We start from the raw sequence: 25550 nt of genomic DNA, 5'->3' as shown, positions 1-25550 counted from the left end.
GCCCCATGTGGTCATACATCACTGTGGCTGATGCCAGCCATGCCTTCCCCCAGCCATCTGGACAGAAAAATGAGAAAAGAGCAGGACAGGATGGTTTTGGCAAAGAGGACCGATGGAAGCTAAGGACACCTGGTCCCTACCCTCCCTGACCTCAGGGTATATGTACGTTGGGATGCTGGGGGATGGGCATGCTTCTCTCTTCCTGGGACTCAGTTTCCCTGTAAGTAGGTGGGACTCTCCAGCCTCAAGCTCAACACATCCTGAGCAAAATGTGCTGAGATGGGGGTTCCTTTATATGTGCTCCCAGGTATAAACAAGGAGAAAACTCGTAGCAAACATGAGTTAGGCACCTACAGGAAAAGCTACTTTCCAAATGAGAGCACTGGCAAATGAAAGATGGGTGTGATGTCAAGCGTCGAGAGGTGAGTGCTGGCACTTGTGGGCACTTTGCACAAGGCGAGCACAGTCCCTCGTGGAGGACCGCACTGCGAGCAGAGAGCAGATGCGCCGCCCGCCACGGATACAGGGCTGTGGCATGCATGCCCTGTGCGCCTGGGAGTGGGGAGGAGCACGGGGACTTCAGCACGAAGCAGGGCTCTTGAGAGAAGTGGCCAATCCCAGGGCTGGAGCAAGAGGAACAGAACATGAGCCTATAGAACCTCAGGGTGCCAAAAGGAAGGAAGTGCTCAAAAAAAAAAAAAAGGGCACAGGACCCAAACCGAAAGAGCTTCTGACAGTCAGAGGGGGGGCAATCTGAAGCCCGAAACAACTACCCTATTGAATGATACCTACTGCCGTAGAACAGAATACATATCCAGGACTTCTATCACACAGCAAGTATCCATACGTTTGTTACATACTACATATTTTATCAAATAAATATAATAAATATTAATGTTTGTAAAAATAAAAGAAATAACTCAATGGTTAAATAAATAAATGCAGAAGGGCTAACTCTTCCTACAGACAAATTCCAATTAATAAACACAGAGGAGGAGCGCCGGGGTGGCTCAGGCTGCTGAGCGTCAGACTCTTCATTTGGACTCCGGCCATGGTCTCAGGATCATGAGACCCAGCCCACATCGGGCTTGCCCTCCGCAGGGACGCGCTTGGGATCCTCTCGCTTTCCCTCTTCCTCTGCCCCTCCCCTCACACGCACGCTTGCTCACACACTTTCCCTCTCTCTCCCTCTCTCTCTCAAATCCATAAATTAATGAAATCTTAAAAAATTAAAAATAAAAAAAATAAGCAGAGGAAATGAGGAAAAGAGAAAGGGCCATCAGGCAAACATGGCCATAAGAACTACCACTGGCAAGAACCACCGATGGGTGCTCAAATTAGTGAGTCAAGTTTTGAGGAAAAACGGGGTATCTGTAGAGTCTCAAAGTTATCTTTGAGATGCACAAGAGAGTTAGGAACCACCAGAAGAAAACCAGTGACTTCAGGGAGCAGACACGCGGCCAGGGCCGCCTTCTCCGCGTGAGCAGCGAGAACGCCGCGGGTCAGAAGAAGTCTGACAGCATACACCCCTTGACACGACACACGGGGGACACACCATCCCATCTGCCGTGTTCTTGCCAAAAATGCATCACCTCCCTCTAACCACGAGAGAACCCAAGGCAAACCCGATCCCTGTATCAGCACTCTCCAGTAGCGTCCAGGCCACGAGAGTCAAAGAAACACTCAGGAACAGTCGCAGGCCGGAGGGGACCAAGGAGGTGTGAAGTTCAATGCAGCGTGGGCTCCCAGAGCAGAAAAAGGACGTTAGTGGGCAAGACGGAACAGCCTGTAGTTTACTTAACAACGTTACGCCAGTGTAACTTTCTTGATTTTGATGGTCGTGCTGCGGTTATGAAGGATGTTAGCAAGAACCCAGGGCTTGTGTGCATGCGTGTGCCACACGCATCCGTGCCACAGGGCACACGAGTGCAGGAATGCAGGAACGCCAGGAAGTGTGGAAGAGTCTGGGGGGCGCGGGGAGAATGGCCCTTTGCTGTTTCGGGCAGTATGCTGAGCCTAGGATCCGATTTTCACAAAAGGATTACTAGATTACATTCTTTACCGCAGGCAGCTGTCCCTGTCCGCTAAATAATCACCGCCTTACATTTATACATATCACCTTTCACCCTGCAGCCCTCCTCCTCCAGCCGGGTCCCGCCTGGGAACAGTCGCGGCCCGCACCACAGGGACCTGCCTGGACCCCACCTGGTTGCCAAGAAAGAGACCCCCAGTCAGAAAAGAAGGGGAAACTTAGCTGTCAAGAGGGGAGGGGGCATAGGCAGGTGGGTGGGGTGCCCCATGATTAACTAAAAGCCAGCCCGAGAGGGAGAGAGAGAGAGTGTGTGTGTCAGCCACCAGGCTCCCCCGAAGGGTACCCTGGCCGAGCGGGGTCGACCCTGAAGCAGTGGGGTGGAGTGGCCACCAGCTCTCAGCCCCTGAAGCGTGTGTGACATCGGGCAGTTCCCCATTCCCGAGATGTACCTGTCACACAGGCTTCCCACAAGCACTGATCCATGTTAAGCACTTCACATCGTGTCTGACACCCGATCTTGCTGGTCACCTGCTGGCCACGTGGGGAAGGGCCAGAGCAAGGCCAGGTGGACAGAGTGGGTGTGGGCATGGTGGAAAACAGAGGCACCAATGGGTTTCCCAAGAGGCTGACTGTCGAGAGTCCACTGCCGAGCAGCATGGAGTAGTGTCCTTCTGTCCAAGGCATAGGTCGCTGCCCACGCAGGAGAGGGGATTGTTCAGAGGTGGGGCTGTCCCTGCAAGGGGGAAAGGCAAGGTCCACAGGCTGGGGAAGGAGGGGGCAGTGCTAAGTAAGGACGGGCACCTTGACTCAGAGAAAAGCCTCTAGACCCCTGCACCTGTGTCTCCCAAGCAACTAAGACACCACACAGAGCCTGCTTTCGGGGTCTTTCCAGCCTAGCTGGGGAGATGAGTGCAGACCGAAAAGTCAGCTCAAGACAGGAGGGTCATCACCGCTCATAGGGCAAGCCAAGGGCAAAGAAGAGGACAGAGCATCGCGCGGGGCTTCCTCGAAGAAGCAGAGCTCTCGCTAGACTCTAAAAGACACGTGAGGCTCTAAGGAGCAGAGTCGGGGGCAAGAGGAAGAGGAAAGCTGGCACGGACGCCAGACCTGTCACAGCATGCTCCGGAGGCAGGCGGGACATCCGTCACAGCCATGATAGGGGACGAGGGGAGTGGGCTGGAAGAGCCATTTGGAGGCCGACTGCGAAGGGCCGGAGCCTCCTCCTGTGAGTGACGACACCCCCATGTGCTGCCACAGCATGGGCACGGCTGCTCTTATGCTGACAGACCTGGAGGAGCCGGGGGAGAGAGAAGGTTCTGGCATCGGGCGGAAAGCTCACAGTGAACACAGGGAGAGATTTTGTTTGACTTTGTCACGACACAGGATACTTGAGGGCTGTTAAGAGACTGTGGGAGCTTAGATTCCCTTGCATAAAACAACACCCAAACTGTCCCTCTGGCGAGGACCCCAAGGCCCCATGGTCCTCACCTCCTCAATCTCCTGGCTCCCCTCTGGCCTCCTGCATAGAGTCCCAACCTCTCCTTTGGCCTCTACTGTGAACCCCAACATTTCCCATGGCCTTCTCCACAAAGCCCCAGTGCTTCCCTTTGGCCTTCCCCAGTAAAGCCTGAACTCCCGTGGTCCTTAGCCAATCCACATCCAAATTTCCTTCTAATGTCCTGAATAAAGCCCCAGGTTTCTCTTTAGCCTCTCTCCCAGCACCCCCCCAAACTTCCACTGGTCACACAAGAACCCATTCTTCCCTTTGTCCTATCCCAGGAGCCTGTATGGCCTCCAAGACTTCCCATGAACTTCCCCCCAGTAAACTCCAAACTAACTTAGAATGCCACGGCCATGTCTATCACTAGAAACACTGCTAAACGCTTACTTTCCATTTTGGAACCTGTCTGGTCCCCACAGTCCACGGAGCACGCTTAAATAGCACTTGTCTAGATGATTCTTCCCACTGAGATGGTCCTGGTGGCTGCCCTGAGACTCCCTTTCAGGGCCCAAACAACAGGCCCTCCCAGGTGTGGATAACCAAGAGCAAAGATGGTAGAGAGCAAATTCCACACGGAGGGAAGCGAAGGCATGCCCGAAGGGACTGACTGCATCTACGGTCCCCATGCTTCTGGGTGGGCTGATGTGGGCACGAGGATCTGAGCCCCTGGTGGGTCACCTGCTGCCACCGCAGTGGCACTGGCAGGAGAAAATCCATCTGAGGGCCAGAGGCGTGAGGGAACCCCTGAGGAAGGTTGTGTCTACGGACCCCAAGGCTCCAAACTCTGTCAAGGGGTATGCCAAGGAGGGCGTGGGGCTGGGCAGCTTGTCCCCCAGGGGCCCGCTACAAAGGCCAGGCCCCAGGGAGAAAGCCCCTCAGGCTGCACGGTGAGGAGACTCACAGGCAGGCTGGCCTCTGGCAGGAAGAGGGGAGGGGGGGAGGTGTGAACAGAAAAGGGGAAAATCTAATTAAAACTGGTTCCTGCTCAGCCACCTGCTAAAAACCACAGCTCACCCAAGACTTGGACAGAAGATCACGGACAGCCCTGCCAAAGGTTTCTCCCTGCGGCAGGCACAGAGCGGGGAGGGAGGGAGCGTGACGCCGGCCGGCCTGCCCCGAACTCCCCAAAAGAAAAAGGCTCCTGAAGCTGAAACCTGAGAAGATGCCAAGGGGCAGCAGGAGGCAATTTACAGCCTGGAAAACTGAGCATTCGGGCCAGATGTGGGCCCCAGGGAAGAGCTGGGCCTCAGGCTTGCCTGCACAGAGGGGGTGGAGCCGAGGCCCAAGGCTGCTGCCTTCCCAAAGGCATGGCCCATGGGGATGGAGGGGATGGTGGGGATGGGGAATCCTGGGGTCAGCAGCCAGAGGAGGGCATGGTGACGGGGACAGAGGGAGGGAAGCAGAGGCAAGGAGGCACGTGGAGGAAAGCCAAAGAAGACACCAGCGAGGAGGGGCAAGTCCAGAACAGAGGTCCCTGGGAGAGGTCTACAGGAGCGTGGCACAGGCAGACCCCGGGGCCTCTGCCCTCTGTCCTGCTCACCCTGGATGCGCTCCTTCCTCTAACACCCACGACCCCAGGAGATGGTGAATCACAAGCAGCAAGGAGACAAAGCTCCCTCTCCTTGGTTCGCCCAGCCCTGTACTTCACACAGCCCCTCCTCACACAGGGATCACGTGTCCCTGCCCGCTGCCACACCTGCCAAACCCCGCCCCAGGCCTAGGGGCCAGGCCAGGGTGGGGGCAGGATGCGCAGGACAGTGGGGCCACCACCAAGATGAAGGCAGCTCTCCATTCCAAAGTGGGAACCTCGGAGCCACCACACCATTGTAGATGACAGACGTGGTCCTAGGTGCAGGAAGGGGAAGAAGCTGAGGCCCAGAGAGGGAAGGGCCAAGCCCCACATCACACAGCAGCGAGGGGAAGCCAGGCCGCAGACACCTGACTCTCAGCTCTGTGCTCCCCCCACTCCCGATCCTACCTTCCTCTGAGCCCCAGAACCAGCAGCCGCCCCAGTCCAAGGAAACAAAGCTGCCCCGTCTTTGAGCATCAGGGGGGCTGGGATAGGATGTGGGGAGGAAGTCAAGCTCCCTAAATAGCTGAATGCAGAAATCCATGTGACAAGAAGTGGAATTATTTCCCCTGGAAAAAAAATTAATAAAAAGCCCTCCCTTACCAGATCCCAGGGGTATTTGGCTGGAAGCTGACGTAATATAGAGAGCAGAGGCCAAGGGGAGAGGAGCCCCCCGCCCCCAGCAAGCCTACAGCCAGGAGCACAACAGGGAGACTGCAGCTGAAGCTGGGGGGCTGCAGGGGATAGGACACGCCAAGCAGGATGTTGGAGCTGGAGACACAGGCCTTGGCGGGTGTCTGGCTGGAAAGCAAAAGCCTTTGAACCGGCAACCCAGGGGGTAATGTTTCCTTGGGGCCCGCATCCAGGCTGGCACAGATGTGGGGTGCCCAGAACAGGGCATGTCGGAGGCATCATGGGGGCTGTGTCTACCGGCAGAACCTGCTGGACGTGAAGCCAGGTGGGAGGTGGGAAGCAGGAGGCAGGACTCTGGGAGAGCAAGGGTCAGAACAATGACTCTGGCTCTAGAGGCAGACCCTCAGGTCCTCCAGTGAAGGGGGAATGGGGGGCCTGGGGCGGCCAGGCAGAGAAAGGTAGGCACGGCCAGTGTCCCAATTTCCCATCGAGTCTTGTCACTCAACTGCTGTAGTTCTGACAACATTGACATGGCTTTGTGCCCAGAGAGAGTGGGGCTGGGTGCAGAGGATTAGGATCTCAGGAAGACTCATCTTAGAGAGGGAAAAAGACAGAGAGGCACATAGAAGCTGTACCCACTGTTGCTGCGCCAAGTTTGGAATGTGCTATACCTGAGAAGGCCCAGCTGGAAAGGGGGGTGTTCTGAGCAAAAGCCCCCTTGCTGCAGCGGAGCCCAGAGCAGTGCTGGAACCTCGAAAGGCTAGCTCGATTACCAGCACAAGAACACACGCCTCCAGCACAATGACCCACGCCTCCATAGTACAATGGCCGTGGAAGGTTCTAACAGCTATGGCCACCAGGCAGTCCCACAGCAAGAGGTATGAGTCGGGGCCGGCTCCCAGGCCAACCTGCCCTCCATCCTGCCTCCCGCTCGGGGTATGTGATGGTGGGATGCCCAGTCTCTCACTCGCAGCCTAGGGCCTCCAGCTTCCCACGGGGCACTTGCACACGCTTTCCTCTTCCAGAGGTGCTGGCCGTGACTGTCAAGCACTGGGATAGGCCTTCTGATGGTCATCCTGGTCCTGAGAGCGAGGGAGTGCGTCTCTGAATCCCACCAACCCCAGCACACACGCCTGCTTCACTACAAACAAGGAGGCAACAGAGCACGGTCGCGACCTGTCCTTGACATGTTGGATACCGCCTTCCTTTCTACATGCCCCAGTCTTCTTGTCTGTGAAAAGGGGATACCCCGGTGCCCCACACAGGGTAAGACCTTTGGGAAGACCAAGTGAGACCACCGTGGGAGAGGAGGAAGAGCCACATGGCCTGGAACACAAGCGGTCACGTAATATGCAGAGTGCCAGCCGGACAACAGGGCACCCCCCAGCTCAAGCCAGTGCTTTGCAAACGTCGGCCACTGCTACATATCACTGTGAGGGCGGCCCACGTCCTTGGTGTCCCGCTGTTGTCCCTCCATCAACACCTCTCTGCCCATTGGTATGTGCATGGGCTGCCAAGCTGGGGACTGAGCAAGGAGCAAGAGGACTTCTCTGACCCTGGGTCTCAGCTGCTGGCCCCTTTACGGCACGAAGACCCAGCCTGGGACAAAGGAGATCTTCCCCAGTAATGGGAACTTTTCAAAAAATCCAGCCGCACTGAGGGAGGACTCCTGAAAAGCCAGCCTCCCAACCCTGGGACTACTTGAGCTGAGATGGCCACTTCTCAAGAATGTTGTCGGACAGGGGCGCCTCAGTGGCTCAGGGGGTTAAAGCCTCTGCCTTCGGCTCAGGTCATGATCTCAGGGTCCTGGGATCGAGCCCCACAACAGGCTCTCTGCTGAGAGAGCTTCCCCCTCTCTCTCCGCCTGCCTCTCTGCCTACTTGTAATTTCAGTCAAATATACATAAATAAATAAATAAATAAATAAATAAATAAAAGAATGTTGTGGGACAGTCAGACATCAGGCTGCCACAGCTTTGTCCCAGCCTTTCCTCGTACCCATCCTGGAACCAGTGAGACATGGCATTTGGGAGTCCAAATGCCAAGAAGAGATGGCTGACCCACCTAGAGCAAAGGGCTTGACCTAAATAAATCAACATGGAGGAGAAATTGGTACGTTTTCTGCTGCCATCTAGTGGCCAACATGAATAAGAGCAGGCAAGGAGCCAGAAGGCCACCCGCAAGGGGCAACCAGTAGTCAGCCCTGCACACCTGGACCGGGAGTGACCAGCTCCATGATGTAGAACCTAGCAGAAAGAAGAGGGCGTAAGAAAAATGTGCCAAGGGGTGCCTAGGTGGCTCAGACCCTTGGGCCTGGTCATGATCCCAGGGTCCCGGGTGTCTCAGGAGTCCCAGGATTGAGCCCTGAGTCAGGCTCCCTGTTCAGTGGGGAGCCGGCTTCTCCCTCTACCCCTCCCCAGCTCATGCTCTCTCTCTCAAATAAATAAGTAAAATTGTTTAAAAAAAAAAAGAAGAAAATGTTGAAAGCACCCAAAAAAGCCTGTTGGTCATCCTCCAGTGATTGAGGAAGGAGGAACCTGGCTCATTCATCTATGTAAGAAATAAAAATGCTGGTCTTCCCAGTGAGTAAAATAAAAACTTTAAATATTTTTTAATGCAATTTAAAAACGGTGCTCTGACTCTAGGGCAAGGCACCGCATCAGCGCTGAGAAACAGTCGGTAAATAAGATGCTGACTCTGACCACAGAAAGCTTCCCAAACAGAGTCCCCTCTGCTTCTGCAGGCCCCACACAGCCTCACCACCAGCCCCTGACCTTGCCCATGCCAGTCCCTCTTCACCTTGCAAACACTGCTGCCCCTTCCGAGTCACATCATCCCTTCTCATGCTCTCATGCTGGGCTGTGATCATCGGAGTGCATGTCCCACCAGAACCAGCCCCCGGGCCTCAGCTAGCCATCACACCCTCAGAGCTACCAGCCTGGCTCCACAGGCTAAGCCAGGCTGGATCTCAGCACCCCAAACACGTCTCACCTCCTGTCATGGAAGGTACAGGACCCTAAACCTGCCAGGTCAAACCCCATGGCTATTGTCCCCCAGAGCTCCCTCTTTCCCTCCAAAGGCCCCTCTGCCTGCTGGCCTGTGAGCCTCCTGCCTCAGGCAGCCTTCCACCTGGAAGCAGCAACCCCAAGCAGAGGTGAGCAGGCCCTCCCAGAGATTAGGTGCTCCCCTTGGATCAGCAGAGCCCCAGCCAGAATCAGGAGACCTGGTTCCAGCCTCAGTTGGCCCCTTACTGACTGCCCGCAAGCTTCTTCCTCCATAAAGCCTTAAAATGTCCCCATTTGTAGAATGAAGGCTCATTATTTGGGTCTCTTTCAAATGTCTATGACACTAATTCATACTAATGTGTCAAAGACTATTCACAGCTAATTGTATAACTGTGCCCACAACCCTCTCATCTGGAGAGGGGGAGAGCCTGGACCCATGACCCATTCATTCATACTGTAACTGAACACCCGTGTGCTTGTGGGGGGAATCAATATTTTTAGTAACATGGCTGGCTTAACTCTGCTATGGCCACAAGGAGAAAGGCCAGTGTGGAAGAAAAAATGTCCATGCAGAGCAGACACGGCCAAAGTGGGAGGCAGGCAAGCACTCACCCAGTGCCTGACACACGCCCCTGATGGAGGGCCTAATCCTTACATGACACTCTCCACAGGCAGTCTCATGTATCACCCCCCCACCCCCCTCCCCCTGCTCCCAACAACCCCAGGAGCCGACGAGGTTTGTAATTGCAGAAACTGAGTCACCCAAAGGGACAGAGCCGGTGAGAGTGGAGCCCCTAAATGGCCCTTCCTCTCCTGCCCTCCGTCGCCACCTGTCCCTGCTGAGTCCTGAGATTCCTCCACCCCTCCACTCAGCGTCGTCCTTCCCAGCAGCCCCTTCCCCACCTGTGCACACCAGAGTCAGTCAGAGCCCCCGAAGGGCCAGCCCCTTCCGTCTGCCCAGCTTTGAAGAAGCGTCACCCTGGGGTATAGCTGAACTCATTCTGTTTGCTACACTCAGTCTGCTGCCATTGAGTTTCTTCCTAACTGCCCTTGGATAACAGGAAGAAAAAAGAAGAAGAAAGAAGAAAAAAGAAAGAAGAAAGAAGAAAGAAGAAGAAGAAGAATGCACTGGAATAAAAGGCCTGGAAGGATCCAGAATCCATAGCCAGTTTTACCTGATCCCACCCCCACCCCGCCCCGGGAAAGGGCACTAAGGTGGAGGGATGGCTGTGGGAATGGTCTCTCCCATTTTATGCTATTATTTTATGCTACCTCATCTTTTTGCAGCGTATTTTCATACAGTAAATGAGTCGTGATTTTAAACACTTTCGGCAGCGAGATGGCAGACCCACAGCCGCTGCTTGTAAGGTGAGAGCTGGTGGGGCAAAGCAGGTCCCACGGCACAGAGCCCTGGAGCAGGAAACGAGCCCATGGCTTTTTCCAGGATGGGTGGGGTCCCTTGTGCACGGGCAGATGGTGGAGTGGTTTCTGGAGGTCAGAGACAAACTCTCTGCCCCCCAAAATACCTCCTCCATCTGCTCATTCATGCCTGAAATTCCTTCCCTGAGGGGCAGTCTTTGATTCCTTGGTCAGAAATAGGCCTGAAACCATAAACCCACCCAAGAGAAGCAAAACACTGCCTTCAAGTCACACTCAGAGGGAAAGAGGTCAATGGGGTTGGGGGAACAGGCTCTTACAAGACTCTCAGAATAATCCCATGGACGAGACGGGGGATGTCCGGGCTGAAGGCAGTAACAACCCAGAGGATTAATGACCGCACTTAGGTGAGACAAGGGACTTCCAGGCCAGCCTGCAGGAAGGGATCTGTTTTCACCCTGACTTCGGTCAAGAGTAAGAGCCAGTGGACCAGGACTGGGAAGGACAGGCTGAAACAAGGGTACCGCCTGGGCTGAAAGAACCAGACTCTAGAAGCTCCATGAGCTGGAGGAAGGGATGACGCCGCAGAGAGGAGAAAGGAGCAGGTCTGGAACTCGCAAAGTGGGAATCTCCTGCATCACCCTGCTCCCAGCGTGGCCGGAGGCAAGGGATGCCCTGGGATCTGAGCATTTTAAACAGGATCTAGACGCACAGGGCCACACTGTGAAAAGCATCAGCCGGATGGTGGAAGACCTGAGAATTAGAGCAAAAGGGAAGCGGGAATGTTAGAAGGGAAGGAGAATGCTCCGTGCCATGGGCCATCAGGGATATGCAAATCAAAGCTACGAGGAGGGAGGGAGCACTGCACACCCGCTAGGATGGTCACGACTTTTAAAATTTTTTTTTTAATGGAAACAAGGGTTGGCACGGATGTGGAGGAACTGGAACCTTCCTACATCACTGGTGGGAATGTGAAATGGGGTCGTCACTGGGGAATGCAGCTCGGCAGAGCCTCAAAACATTAAACCCAGAATTAACATGGGATCCAGCAGTCGCGCTCCCAGGTAGACACCCCAAAGAACCAAACACAGGTGTATACACAGAAACCTGACTGTTCCCAGCAGGTCTACTCACAGCAGTCAAAAGGCAAGAACAACCCAAATGTCCAGCCACAGATGATCAACAAAATATGCTGCATCCACACCAAGGACTACTATTTAGGCCATAAAAAGGAATGAAGTTCTGATAGGCACTGCAACATGGGTGAGCCCCGACGATTCTGTGCCAAGTACCGAAACAAGCCAAACACGAAAGCCACGTGCTATGAGTTGATTCACACAAAATGTCCAGAATAGGCAAATCCACAGACAGAAATCAGATCCGAGGCTGCCAGGGGCTGGGGGGAGGGGAGACCGGGGGATGAGGTCTCAGGGGTGCAGGATTTGCATCTGGGGTGATGAAAACGTTGTGGAACTGGATGGTGGTGATGGACTGATTCTCAGCACAGTGAATGTGCTTAACATCAACGAACTATACACTTGAAAATGGTTAAAAGAGTAACTTTATGTTATATGTGCTTTGCCACAATAAAGAAATGTTTTTTAAAAATGGAGAGAGCGGGGCACCAAGGTGGCTCAGTGGGTTAAAGCCTCTGCCTTCGGCTCAGGTCATGATCCCAGGGTCCTGGGATGGAACCCCACTTCAGGCGCCCTGCTTGGTGGGGAGCCTGCTTCCTCCTCTCTCTACCTGCCTCTCTGACTACTTGTAATCTCTATCTATCAAATAAATAAATAAAATTTTAAAAAAAAAACAACAGAGAGAGGTTTGGGAGGGACACGATACCTGAGAGCAAATACTTGGGGCCTGTCCAGGAGAGGTCAGAGGACAGGACTCATTCTGTGAGTTCCCAGAATCAGGAACCTACCAGAAGTCAAATTGTGACAGAAAAGCCCATGTGATTGTACCTTCGCCCAGTGTCAGGCACTGTGCGATGGCTTTATCAGCATTAGATGCTACACTTATGCCCATTTTCAGGTGAACAAACTGAGGCTCCGAGAAGGTAGGCAAGGGGCCCAGAGTCGCAGGGGAGCTAGGCCCCAGTGCTGGGCACAACCAGGCCACCCAGCACCCGTGGTGAAAAGATCATGGCTGCAGCTGCCCAAGTCCAGGTCCCAGCAAGCCCCACTGTCACCTGCTTGCGTGTGGCCTCTGGCTCTTTGCCCAGCCTTGTTGTGCCTCAGTTTCCTCCACCATAAACACTGGAATAACGCTAACAGCAGGCTCCAAGGGCCATTGGGACAATGAAATAATGAACATGTCTAGCAGCTCCCAGCCCATAAAGGGATTCCATAAACCTTCAGTTCCTCTCTTTTCCCCCAAGAGTTGAGAAAATTACCAAGGGAGAGGACACGATCTTAGCAGGTAGAGAATGCCCTGATGGAGGTGAGGAGGTGAGAAACAGCAAAGGCACCACTCGGCAAGGACAACTGTCACAACCTTGATGTCTCCCCCCTGAAATCTGCTGTGGCTACAGGATGGGAGCACTCCCCCCACCACCGCTGCCACCGAGTGGGTGGTGCCAGAGGAAAGGGAGCCATTCGAGGACGCCTAGAGGAATCAGAGTTCCCACAAAAAGAAAAAAGGTGTAGAGAGCCGGGAGGCTGGGAACAACAAAAATAAAGTTCGCCAGTAAAAATAGAAGTAACGTCCGCTTTTAGAGCAACCCCACGTGTGCCAGACACTATACTAAGCATTTTCTATAGATTATCTCACTGTATCCTCACATCTCTGCAGGGAAGACACTATTATTAGCCTCATCTAGCTGATGAGGAGGCTGACGGTAAAAGGGGCAAAGAACTTGCTCGGCGAGCCGTAAGCAGGAAGGGCCCACTCTGCCGAGGCCACGGCCAATCCCGAGCACCAGCCTCTGAGAAGCCCCGTCACCTGACTTGAGGGGGGATGGCCTTCGGATTTCACCCGCCCAGCTCCTGCCTTCCGCCTGCAGGCAGAAGTCTACCCGGAGCAGAAAATCAGCCCCAAGCAGAACCTCCCACCCCCCACCATCTCTGGCCAGGAAGCCAAATCTAGAAGCTAATGCTAAGAACACACTGTGCAAAGATCTAGTGAATATCTGGGAAACTTTTGTAAAGTGAAGAAAAAAAAGAGACACTTCTGTTTTCACCAGCTCCATCAGCTTGGGGTAGAAACCACAGGCCACTTGGAGCAGCTGCCAAAGGCCCAGCCCGATCCTGCTGGGGTACTGGCTCTGCCACGAGAGGGGTTCAAGTTTCCCGAGCTGGCCAGGCAGGACCGGCCATGGGCACACGGCTGACTCTGCAGTGGCCGGCGAAGTAAAGCGTCTGGGATATGACCCGCTGGCCATCCCAACAGCACCATCCCGAGGAAGCCATTGCCCATATGGGGCCCAAGGCTTCCCCTTGCTGCCTGGTCCGTCCCACTCCTCAACGGCCACTTCAGAAAAGAGGCTACAAGCGAGATGTGGAAGGAGACCCGGGGCCCCAGGCACACACCACCTGATGGGGGCCAAGGGCACTGGGAGGAAATGTGAGCGACTGGCGGTGAGCAGGGTCTAACTCTGCCCAGGTCTGACCCAGGGATCCCAACCCACCCCGGAAGCCACCTTACTCTCCACCCAGCCACCTCAAGAAGAAACAGGATAAAAGCGACTAATCCAGAAAAGGATGTTGAGCTCCTCATTTGTTCTTAAGCTAACTTTTAAGGGCGTCTAATGTCTGGGACACTGTGCCAAACCCTCTACCTGGACGATCTCATTTCATTTCTGCGACAGCCCCTCAAGGTGGTAATCACCATCATCGCCATTTCTAAAGAAAAAGTGAGTGTGGGGAAGGGACTTGTGCAATGACAAGTTAGAAGTGGTAGAATTAGGGTACACACCCCTGTGGTCTGACCTCAGAACCCACACTCTTAACCAAGATCCTTTACCGCTTCCTAAAACAGACTCTCAGGAGCTAGTAAAAAGAATTATTAAACACAGTTCCCGGCCTCGGAGCATTTACAGCCTGATGAGGGAAATGGATAAATGGAGCCAGTGCACAGGGAAAGAGCCTATGAACACACGTATTATTACCAAGGTGTGCGGTCATCACTTCCAGGACACAGAGGCACGTCCTGGGGAACTAGTGGGAGGACTCCAAAGGAAGACAGGGGGATTTAACTTTAAAATATGATGGGCACAAGAGCCAAAAGGTAGAAAAAAACCAAATGTCCATCAGAGACGAGTGGATAAATACAGATGGGGCATATCCACACAATGGAATGTACTATTCGGCCTAAAAAAAAAGGGATGAAGTTCAGACACAGACTACAGCACTGCTGACCCATGAGGACATAGGAGGAAGGGACCGAGCTGGTCACACGAGGACCAAGGCTGGGTGACCCCACTTACATGAGTGACCTCGAGGCCTCAAAATCATAGACAGAAAGCAGAGCAAGGGTTTCCAGGGTCGGGGGAGAGGAGAGCGGGGAGTTGGGGTTTCAGGGGTACATAGCTGCAGTTCGGGAGAATGACAATGTTCCAGAAACGGGCAGTGGTGACGGCCACACGGTAACGTGAATGTCCTTGACGCCACTTGTGAAGGTCAACTTCATGCACCACCCAGACTGGCCGAGACGCCCGGATGAAACCTAATTTCTGGTGTGTCTGGGAGGTGTCTCAGATGAGATCAGCATCTGAATTGGTACAGTTGGTAGAGTGCCCCCCTCCCTGGTGCAGGGGAAGGCCAAGCAGTCTGCTGAGGGCCTGAATAGAACAAAAGGTGGAAGATGGAGGGATTCGCCCCCTTTTCCCTGCCTCACTGCTTGAGCTGGGACTTCTCATCCACCATCCTTGGACTAGCATGCGCACTACTGGCTCCCCTAGTTCTCTGGCCTGTGGACCTGGACGGAATCACACCACCTGCGCCCCTGGCTTGCAGACAGCAGATAGTGGGACTTCTCAGCCTCCATTACGGTCCCAGCCAGTCCCTCCTGATCGAGCTTCGCGGACGTGCGATGTATGTCACGTATCGTAGGCCATCATAGGATAAAAGACACGTGTGTCTATGTTTCTCCCCTTGGCTCTGTTTCCCCAGAGGACCCTAACACACTACTGAACTGTACACTTAAAAATGTTTAAAGCGGTCAATGTTACGCATACCTCATCACAATCAAAAAATTTTCCAAGCAACAGAAATAGGCCGGTGGTGACAGTGATGGCCTGCTGTACCTTAAACTACTTTTGTCTTTGCCCTAACCAGTGGGAAACCCAGAGCCGCCTGGTTGTGGGGCGCAGGCAAGCTGAGTCCTTACGGGGCCAGGAATGTTATCTCTCGGGGGATGTGGAAACTCAGTCTTTTGCGTTAAAGGCCTGCTTGAAGATGACCTGAGAACGGGACTTCCGTGTTTTGAAAGTTTACTCCCCACGGAGTGCAAGTAGCCAGGAAAGCTGTTGGGATCAGCCTTTTCATGTGTGCAGATCCAGAAGGAGTGGCGGGGGGTTCCTGAAGGTGGAAGCCGGGGGTGAAGAAAGTGGTCAGGGCTCTGGGTCCCCATGAGAACGAACCACTGAAGCCACCTTCCACCCAGGGCAAGAACGAAGACCCGGATGGGGGGAGCCTGTCCTCCAAAAACAACAGTATCACTAATTTAATATTAGCTGTATATTCCTTGATCCCTTACTAAGCATTTTATAAGCAGGATCTCATTTAATTCCTGTAACAGCCCTCTGGGGTTTCAGCATTATGCCCACGTGATAGAGGAGGGAAGTGAGGCTCCAAGTTGGGGGCAGGGCTCCCAATCACTGGGCTAGTGAGCCACCATTACATCTCTCTGATCCTAAACCTGTCTTCTTAACCATGACAGGACACCAGTTTCCTCCTACGCTTGAAGGAAGTCTCACCGGTGGGAGTGAATGTTGCCGCAAAGGCCAGAATTTATCCAAACAACAATTGTGGGAGCCTTCAATGCCAGGTAACGTGCTAAGTCCTGATCAACAGCCACAGAACACAAACAAAAAGGCTGTTGCTGAGTTCGCATCACAAGTGTTCTCTGGGCTCACCGGGGGTCAGCTTCAAACTTCTCACCAGCCACAGAACAGTTAAGATGGCAAAGCTTCCCTCGCTCCCATTCCTCCTTGCTGAAAGCGGGCAGGACTGGTGTGACTTAACAGGCCATGGCGACGACCTATCATTTGAAATTGGGCTTTCCAAGGCCGTTGAAGGCAGGAACAGAAAATTCTGCTATCTGACAAAGGCCATCTGAACTACAAAGAGAAAATCAATCGGGATCACATGAGTGGAAAGAAACTTAAATTAGAGTTTTCTTTTGGAGAGAAGTATAAAATGTCTCTCTTGTCACAGTATTCGGGAAACAGAACCAATACAACACAAGGCATATTTCTAAAAAATCGTCCTTCGGTTATAAATTGATGGCCCACTAAGGGAGTGAGCTGGAGAGGGGAGACAGTGATGGAGAAGAAAGAGGGAACTCGAAAGCAGAGGAACACCTCCCCAAACACATTGAAGGTCACGCTCTGGAAAGTGCTGGAGACTCCCTTTGCAGGGCACAGTGGCGTACGTTCATGCAACAAACGCCCTGAGACATTTTTGTTCTTGTTGCTATTACAGTATTGTAAAAAAAAATTTAGGGATGCCTGGGTGGCTCAGTCAGTTAGTTAAGCAGCCAACTCTTGGTTTCAGCTCAGGTCACGATCTCAAAGCGGGGAGATAAAGCACCATGTCGGGCCCCACATTCAGTGGAGAGTCTGTCTGCTCGAGATCCTCGCTCTCCCTCTGCCCCTCCCTTTCATTCACTCTCTCTGTCTAAAATAAATAAATAAATCTTTTTTAAAAAATTGTAGAAGCTATAAAAGAACATAAAAAAGAAAACAAAACTCACTAATCATCAGTACCATCGTTAGCATTTGGGGTATATTTCCTTTAGTCTTTTTTTCTTCATGTTTTTAAAAAATTAGAATTTACAACCTATATGGTTTTAAATCCTACACTATTTGCTTGACACTTTCTCATAAGCATTATCTTTAGTCATATATAATTTCTGAAGACATGGCTTTTTTTAAAGGTTGTACAGCAGGGCATCAGATGAACGTGTCAAAATTTACATAACTGATCTATTGTTGCACGTTTGGAATGTTTCCAATTCTAACTATCTATTACAAATAATGCTACAATGAAGATGCCTTATTCACGTGTGTGTACATATATACCCATATATACACATGTGTATATGATAACTTCCTTCATACAAATTCCAAAAAACAGAATTACTGAGTCAGAATGAACATTGGACATAAACTTCCAATATCTACTGAAACTAATTCTGAGCAGTGTTGCAGTTTTGCAACTCTAGACATAAATGGCACCACATCTCGGTATTTTCTACGTGGACCAGTTTTGATCACACTTCAGTTTTGAAGGGTCTCTTTATTCAGGTGCTCAAACACCAGATGAGAATGTGGTTCCAAATCTCTGTGGCAGCCCCACTGTTAGCTCCAGTCACAACATGTCTTGCATCAGAGGTAAGCGGTAATACACCGGTTTCCCTCACCTTTCTATAAATTTCCAAGAACGCAGGGCCTTGGCCCCGCTCACTTTTGCATGCTCTCTGTACCACTTCTTTCAAACCGCTCGTCTCCCATCCAGGGTCCTCAAACTGATTTCTATACTCTTCCGCACACCCTGTGCTCCCCCTGAGGAAGTCACATGTCACAGGACTTTGGATCTCGGTGCCTCAGATGCCTCATCTGTAAAATGCTACATCCCTTGGAGAGCTACAGAGGGACTAAGTTAGATAAATTATGCAAAGTGCTTGTGTGACAGGAACTCAGAAACACTCAGTAAACAATCACTTTTGTTAGAAAAAAATCGTAATCCATGAAAACAAACCCACCAAAAAATTGCTTAATCCTCTACCCACTGGAGGAGATTAAAGAATCACACAGCTGTCTTTCCCATCTGAAGCTCATCCAGGTCCTGAATGCCTGGGTAGAGATTCAGAACCTTGAGGGATTGTGCCAAACCCACTGAACCTCAAACCAAGGGTAAGGGAGGTCTGGCAACACTTGCCTTGGATGGCGGGCAGGCAGCTGGTCAGCATGGAGCCACCAAAGCTCTGGTCAGCTGTGCACACAGAAGGAGTGAGGACACGCTATAGGGAAACCAAAAAGCAACAGCCTGAAATTAACCCAACCAGAAAGGGCTGTGGGCCACCAACAGCAAGTAGGGAAACGGTTTGGGGAGCCTGGAAGCAGGTTGACGGGTGTAAGCCGCCACTCCCTGGCTGACCCTGGACAGATCTGCTATTGTTCACTGGTGATGCTGGGAGTTGAGTCACCGTGGCATTGTCCAAATGCTCTATCAGGAGGAAACAGCTGGACAGACCAACACCAAGGGCAGGAAACTCCAACACCAAGGGCAGGAAACTCCAACCTCCACCAGGGCTCCCCTCAGAGCCCCCGCCCTGTTTGAGAGGCCCAGCATCCTGCCTGCCTATCCCTTAGAGACCCCTGACCAACCCAAGGCATCCACGGTCTGAACAGACCTCTCTGTGTCCTCCCTCATTTGCCATGGCCAAAACACATGTTCTCTGTGTGGCATTTTGGCAATACTCCTAGGGGCAGGGAGGTGGGCTCTCCTGGGCTCACCCTGTCAGTAAACAGAAACCAAGGTGCAGGCAAACAGGAAACAGACGACACACGGTTGTACCGAATCAACTGGATCAGACGTACCGTCTGGCAAGGGGAGGGCTCTACTCTGGACTCAAACGCGAGCTAGCGAACACCACCTCCCAGCGACAGTGCCCTCAGGCGGGGCTAGAGACTCGAACCTCTCTGGAAAGAGGAACTCTTGTCAACTTCCTTATCTAGAGACTTGACTATGGTCTCTCGAGCTCCAGCAGAGGACCCAAACATCCCTGCTGGGACTCAGAAATAACGCAGAAAAGCAGCTGATGGCTCATGGTTTAAAGTCAGAGAAAGCTGAGTCTGACTGCCGCCTCGAACAGAGCAGCCGTGTGACCTACACAGTCTGAGTTCTATCACATCCTTAACCAGAGGCAGGGAGAAAAGGCTAATTAATGACACCAGCGGGGCTGACAGGCACGCTCCCACGCTGGATCGCCACGGAGGGCTCAGGAGAGCCCAGGCCCATCTGCAGGCGGTGGCTGACACTCAGACCCAGCCAAATGTTGCCACCGAGCAGTGCAGATTCGGTGTAACCAGACCCGTCATCTCTAAAAAAGCCCCAAATCTCTATTTTTGTGAAATCGCTTCCATGTTTAAATTCAAATAAACAAACAAAAACCCCAAAGGGGGCGGCCCAAACAAAATCCACCTGTGGCCTGGATCTGACTTGGGGCCGCGGGACTGCAACTGTGGCTCTCAGCCTTAGGGTCCTCACCTGCAAGATGAGGGTGAAGACAACTGCCTGGTGTCAGGAGAACTGGATGGGGTTTGGCCCGTCGTGCTTCCCACTGTGGGACATACAGGAAGCCCCTGACAGCCAGCGACTGTTAATTCGGCAGAGCCGGGAGGGCCTCGAGGAACGCCCACCCCAACCTTCTCATTCTAAGAGGAAACATCGGGGAGGGGCCTGTGGCAGACCCAAGGTCTGCAAAGGAGCCCGGGGCAAGAGGGGAGCCGGACCCAGGTCCCGGGACTGTCACCTAAGTTGCACAGGCCCAACCAGCCCCTCCCACTTACAGACTCAGTTTATCCCAGACGGTTGCACAATTGCCCCCTCATGAGGGTTCTCTCGCCAAGGCAGGTGAGCTGTGCCCATCTTTGCTACACTCACAGAATTCAGCCTCACGCCAAGCAGGTGACAAGGCTTACTTGATGTGACGTGTGACCAAGGACAAAGGTCAGCACTAAGGCTCCTCCTCCCCCCCACCCCACTTCATCCCTGCGTTCCTGGGGCTGGGCCCTGCACCAGGCTTGGTCTCTGACCTATCCCAGCCTGGTCTGGAGGTGAGGGAAGACCAGACATGAAAGGATGGGGGTGACCTCCATAAGCAGAGAGGATGAAGAGGGGATGGGAGGCCTGAACCAAAGAAGGCAGGCCGGCAGGCTGGGAAGTGCACTAGGGGCCACGTGGGCTGGTGGAGCTGGAGGAGAGACAGTGACTGGATGGCAGAGGGGGTGGAAGAGTGGGCTGGAAGGGAAGGAGAAGCCGCTGGTGGGACAAGGAGTCCCAGGCTGAGGGGGTGCTGGACCCCAGCTGGCCGGCTAGGCTTCTGCCACACAAGGGCACTAATGAGGCAGCTGGAACACAAGTCCTGCCAGGTTTAACCAGCAGGCTTCCAAAGCCATGGAGCTGTGTTCCCTGAGGTGAAGGAGCCTGCCAAGGTTGTATCCTGTCCCCGGGCCCCAAGGGTATCCTGTTTGAACCTGCCCTTACCGGAACACTTTTCACCCTGGATGTCTCAGGAAGTTATGGCCCTGGAATTTCTCTTGGCCCCTGCCATAGCACACGTTAAAGCTTTGCAATTAACACCAGCTGAAAAGCAAACCTTAACCTCTAAGAGGCAACCGGGAAAGGAGGAGAGAGGGAGCTTGGGCTCCATTATTCCCCCATGGAGACATCTCAGGTTGTAGAACTTGGAGGAAAACAAACCCCTCATGTTACAGCAAGGCCCAGAATGGGGAACGATGGGCCCAAGGTCACACAGCTGGGTGATGCCGACAGACAGACTCCGGGGGCCCCAGCTGCCAGACCTGTGATGACAGGACCCAGCCGCTTCCCCCATCCCCCCACCACAAGGGTTCCATGCTCTCAGCTGAGAACACCTCGAGAGCGTAGCAAACACTGCCGCCACATCTCACCTCCCCATGTCCCTCTCCACACTTCTCACAAAAGCCCGAGGTCACACACACCTTCCAGCACACGTGTCTCTCACCTGCTGATGGCTCAAATCTCGGGAGATAGCAGAGAGGCGGGTGGGATGTGTCACCAGCCACCAACGGGGAGGTCCTCAAGTAAACACTCCATGGAGCTGGGGTTGGCAACAGGGAAGGGGAAAGGAGGAGGGGGAAAGGCTGGGACCAGCAGCAAAAAGGACACACGAACATCAATGTGGCTGAGAGAAAGGGTTTCACCACAATTCTCCAGAAAAGTCAGAAGAAAAGGTCTGGGGGCTCTAACAGGGCCTCGTGGGGCTCAGAATCAGGTTTCCCCTCCTGGAAGGAACACACACTTTAGAATCCTCCCCGAAAGGAGTTGAAATCCTTCTCTGGCATATTCCACCGCATGACCTCAGGGGGCAGCTCACAGGCCCCTCTGAGCCTCATTTTCCTCATCTTGGGAAGCAGCACCTGAGGCATAACGGGAAAGCAATGATGGATGGTTATTCATGTCCCTGAGGCTTTCTCTCTGGTGTTAAACTGCCCTTCACCCCTTCGTGAGCATCCCGAGCGCAAAAGCATAGGCACTTGTCCAGGCAGGGGTCAGAGAATGAGCTAGGAGAACATTCATTTGTGACGGACTCTCCAAACAACATCTGACCTACGTTTTCTGCGGTGGGGTAAGCCAAGGGGCACAGATGTGCTCTCGGTATCCCAAGGAGAGAGCTCAGCAACATGTCCACCCCCTCCAGACCATGGCCCAGGGCTCCTGAGGGCAGGATGATGGTCCCCTGGGTCCTGGGTCCTGGGCCCTCCAGCTCTCCCATACCATCCATCAAAGTTCTGTCTTTGGGACCTGTCTGTCATGCTTAACAGATGGTGCCTGGTGCCTCTTTCCATCTCTGGAGGGCACTGGGAGGAAGAAGAGGGAGGGGTAAATGCTTTTCCACAGGCTACTGATGAGGAGACTGAGGCAGGGACATGAAATCGTCTGCTGTTACTGGGCGATCAGCCGAAGGCTGGTTCTCACTCGGAGACTGGGAGTGGTGAGGCCACTGGTCAGGAGCGGGAGGGAGGGAGCGCTAAGGAATCTGAAGGGGAATGCCATGGAGTTGAGCTCACACCAGAGTTTTCCCATACTTGTCAATAAATACACACTGGGTATCTTTGTTCCATTAAGAAAAAACGAGGGATGAGGTAGCCCAATAGGAAGGATAGAAATCCTCCTCGCCCTCCTCACCACTGCTAACAGCTGCCCGCGGCTTCCGTGTGCCAGGCAGGTTCCAGATGCTTCACACACACTAACTCACTTCATATACTGTCACAATAACCCTGTGAAACAGGTCTTTTAGGATCTCCACTTCACAGGTGAGAAAGGGCTTGAAGAACTTGCCCAGGGCCACAGAGGGAAGCGGCAGGGCTGGGACCTGAACCAGAGATGGGCCTTAGCCATGCCCTATGCTGCCTCTCACCTCTGAGTCGCCCCTCACCTCCCAAGCCCTGAGGGAACAGCCTGGAGGCAAGCACTCAGGCCCCAAGGTTCCAGTACCTGTAGCAACTGCCTCCCAAGGTGCTCCTTCGGACTCCGATCTGTTGGACGGACTCCGCACAGGTGTCCCGGTCCTTGGCCTCTGCCTTCTGCCTCCACCTCCGGGCAGAGAGGAGGTAGGGAGGCAGAGGCCAGAATTTACCATGATAGTCTGTTCCCACTGACTCAGAATCCCAGAACAGATGGACAGGGGAATTTCTGAATGAGTAACTAACCACAGAAGAATAAAGTTATGTAAATCAGCCTGGAGCACAGAAAAAAAAAATAGGCATGGGCTTTTGAAAACTCAGGCTAAGGAAGTGGGAAAGGCCCAAAATGTGTGTTTCGTCACTGTTCCTGCCTCGGGGCAGAGCTGGGCCTGTTGTGGGTTTCTGGACTATTCCTGATTACAAAGGCTACAAGGCTTTTACCCCCATGGGCAGCAGCAGAGGAATTGCTAAACATATTTGGATTTCTCCCACCAGAAGAAGAGAGAGGCCCTAGGACACGAAAATCAGCCAGACAAATGATGGAGCTCTGAGTCCTCTCCCTTCCTCGTGTTGCTTTTGCTAAAGTGCCTTTATTAACAGGCTGCTTGTCACCATCTCCCTCCAGCAGCTTATAAAACTGAGCCCAAGAAATGTTTCAACAGCTCTGCCCCCCCAGGACAGGGGGTGACAGTGGGGAACCGTCAGACCCTCGATCACAAACCCTTTCAGCAGAGCAGCTGGCCCCTGCGATGCCCAGGATGGGGCCGGATGAGGAGGGTGGTCTGCACTGCCTTCCCAGACTGAGCTGAGAGAGCCACAGAGGGTCAGATAGGCTTTCGCTGGAATTTTATTTTTTCCATAATCTTGAATGAAGTTATCTTTCCTTCTTGAGTACTTTCCTCCATAAAACCGTCCTGCTGGTAAAGGTAAGATTGGTCACCCTCCGAGGCTTACAACTCATTCAGGCACTCGGTCTGTGTTTATCTCCAATGGGGAAGGCTCTGGCTGAGTCCAGGAAACGACAAACAAGCTGGAGGGTATCCAAAGGCAGCCACCAGGGCAGCGGGGTCTCAGATGAAGCTATCTGGGAGACAGCTGGTGGAACTGGAGAAGAGATGGAGGGGAAGCTGTTGTCAAATACTCCCGCGTTGTCATGCAGACGGGGGGAGCAGGTTCGCTCTCTTGGTCTTGGCTGGCGGAGATGAGGCCAAAGGCCGGCTCCAGAAAGGCAGATCCAATAAACCAGGGCTGCCCAGCCATCAGAGGCAGCGCTCATCACTGGAATCGTCCAAGCAGAAGCTAGTGACTGGGCTGGAACCCAGTGCAAGCCACACGTGAGGAGGAGAAGCCCTGAGACCCGTCCTCCTCTGAGAAGCTGTCATTCCCTTATGACGGTTGCACACAGTGAGGAGTGGGGTGACCGCAGGAAGGGAAGGCTCTGTCGGCTGGTTTTATCCTATTCTCATGCATGCTCAGCACTTCACACATGACCTTGTTTCATCTTCACCATAACCTTGCAGAGGAACGTGCTAGGCCTGCCACACAGGAGGTGCCCAGAAAAGACCTGTTGAATGAGAGCTGAATGCAGGCATGGACCCCTCTTGAAAAGGACAGAACTGAGGCCTGCAGAGACTAAGCACCTGCCCGAGGTCAAGCATCTGGGCAGCAGCACGGGTGAGCTATGCTCCACGTTCTGAGCCCCAGGGCCTGTGTCCTGCCTGATCTACAGCACTGCTCGCTCAGGCAGCTGCCTTGGTCTTTGGAGACCTGTTGGAGTCAGTGGGCCGTGGCCAAATGCAGTGAGCACATCGCTAATGGGCATCAGGCTTTGCTGCCCAAATGTGCTCCAAGAAGCGTGCGTGCTGCTCTTACCAAAGAAAGAACAAAACATATCCAAATGTCCGATTTAGCCCACCATCTCACAACCACAGGTGTGGCCACCACAGAACCAAGTGGCCAATCAGATAGATGAGCAGTAGACAAGTCAATCAAAAACTTAAAATAAAATGAGTACCTTCAAAGCTGTGGAAAAACTGGAACCCTCACACACTGCTCGCTGGGGGGCAAGATGGCGGAGCTGCTTTGGAGAACAGTCTGGCAGCTCCATAGGAAGCTCAACACACAGTTACCGTATGGCCCAGCAGTTCCACTTCTAGGTATTTTCCCCAGAGAAACGAAAACATACGTTGACACAAAAAACTGTGCACAAGCATCCAGAGCAGGTCATGACAACTCAAATGTCTGCCAACGGAGGAATGAATGAATACGGACAACCAAATGTGGTATGCCCATGCAACGGACTATCATTCGGACTTAAAAGAAATTCTCACACATGCTACGACAAGGACGAACCTCAAAAAGGCCAAGGCGAAGGCAAAACCAGTCATAAATGACCACCTACGATAGGATTCCGTTTATATGAAATGTCCAGACTGGGCCAATCTATAGAGGCAAAAAAGAATGTTAGTGGGGCTGTTTGTGGGGGATGGGAATGACCGTCAGTGGGCGTGGGGTTTCTTTGACGGGGCATGAAATGTTATCAGATTGATAGTGATGATAGTCACACAGCTAAGAATATGCTAAAAACCACTGAATTGTTCACTTTAAATGGGTAAATTTAATGGTTTGTAAATTATATCTTAATAAGGTAGTTTTTTAAAAGAAGAATCAGTAGGCTATCTTCAATTTTAACAGATCACGGGGAATCTGACAAGGGATAGAGATTATGGAGTAAATCAAGGGAAGGCAGCAGCTCATAAACTGCTTGCCTCTTACCCTGTCCAAGATGCCATCTACTTGTTCAACAAATACTCACGGAGAGCCCGCTGTAAGTCACCCGGCGCTCTGCGTCACAGGTCAATAAACTAGAGGCTGCCGGCCAGATCCAGCCCACTGCCTATACAGCCCGCAAACCAAGAGGACTTTTCCATTTTTATTAAGGTTGGAAAAACTCAAAAGCAGAATAGTATTTCACGACATGTGGAAATTACATGAAATTCCAATTTTGGTGTCCATAAATAAACTTTACTGGAACCCAGC

This window comes from Enhydra lutris, unplaced genomic scaffold (genome assembly GCF_002288905.1).
Source record: "Enhydra lutris kenyoni isolate GAN:26980312 unplaced genomic scaffold, ASM228890v2 scaffoldscaffold69, whole genome shotgun sequence".
Taxonomy (NCBI): domain Eukaryota; kingdom Metazoa; phylum Chordata; class Mammalia; order Carnivora; family Mustelidae; genus Enhydra; species Enhydra lutris.
The sequence above is the reverse complement of the archived record's forward strand: the minus strand, read 5'-3'. Positions refer to the sequence as shown.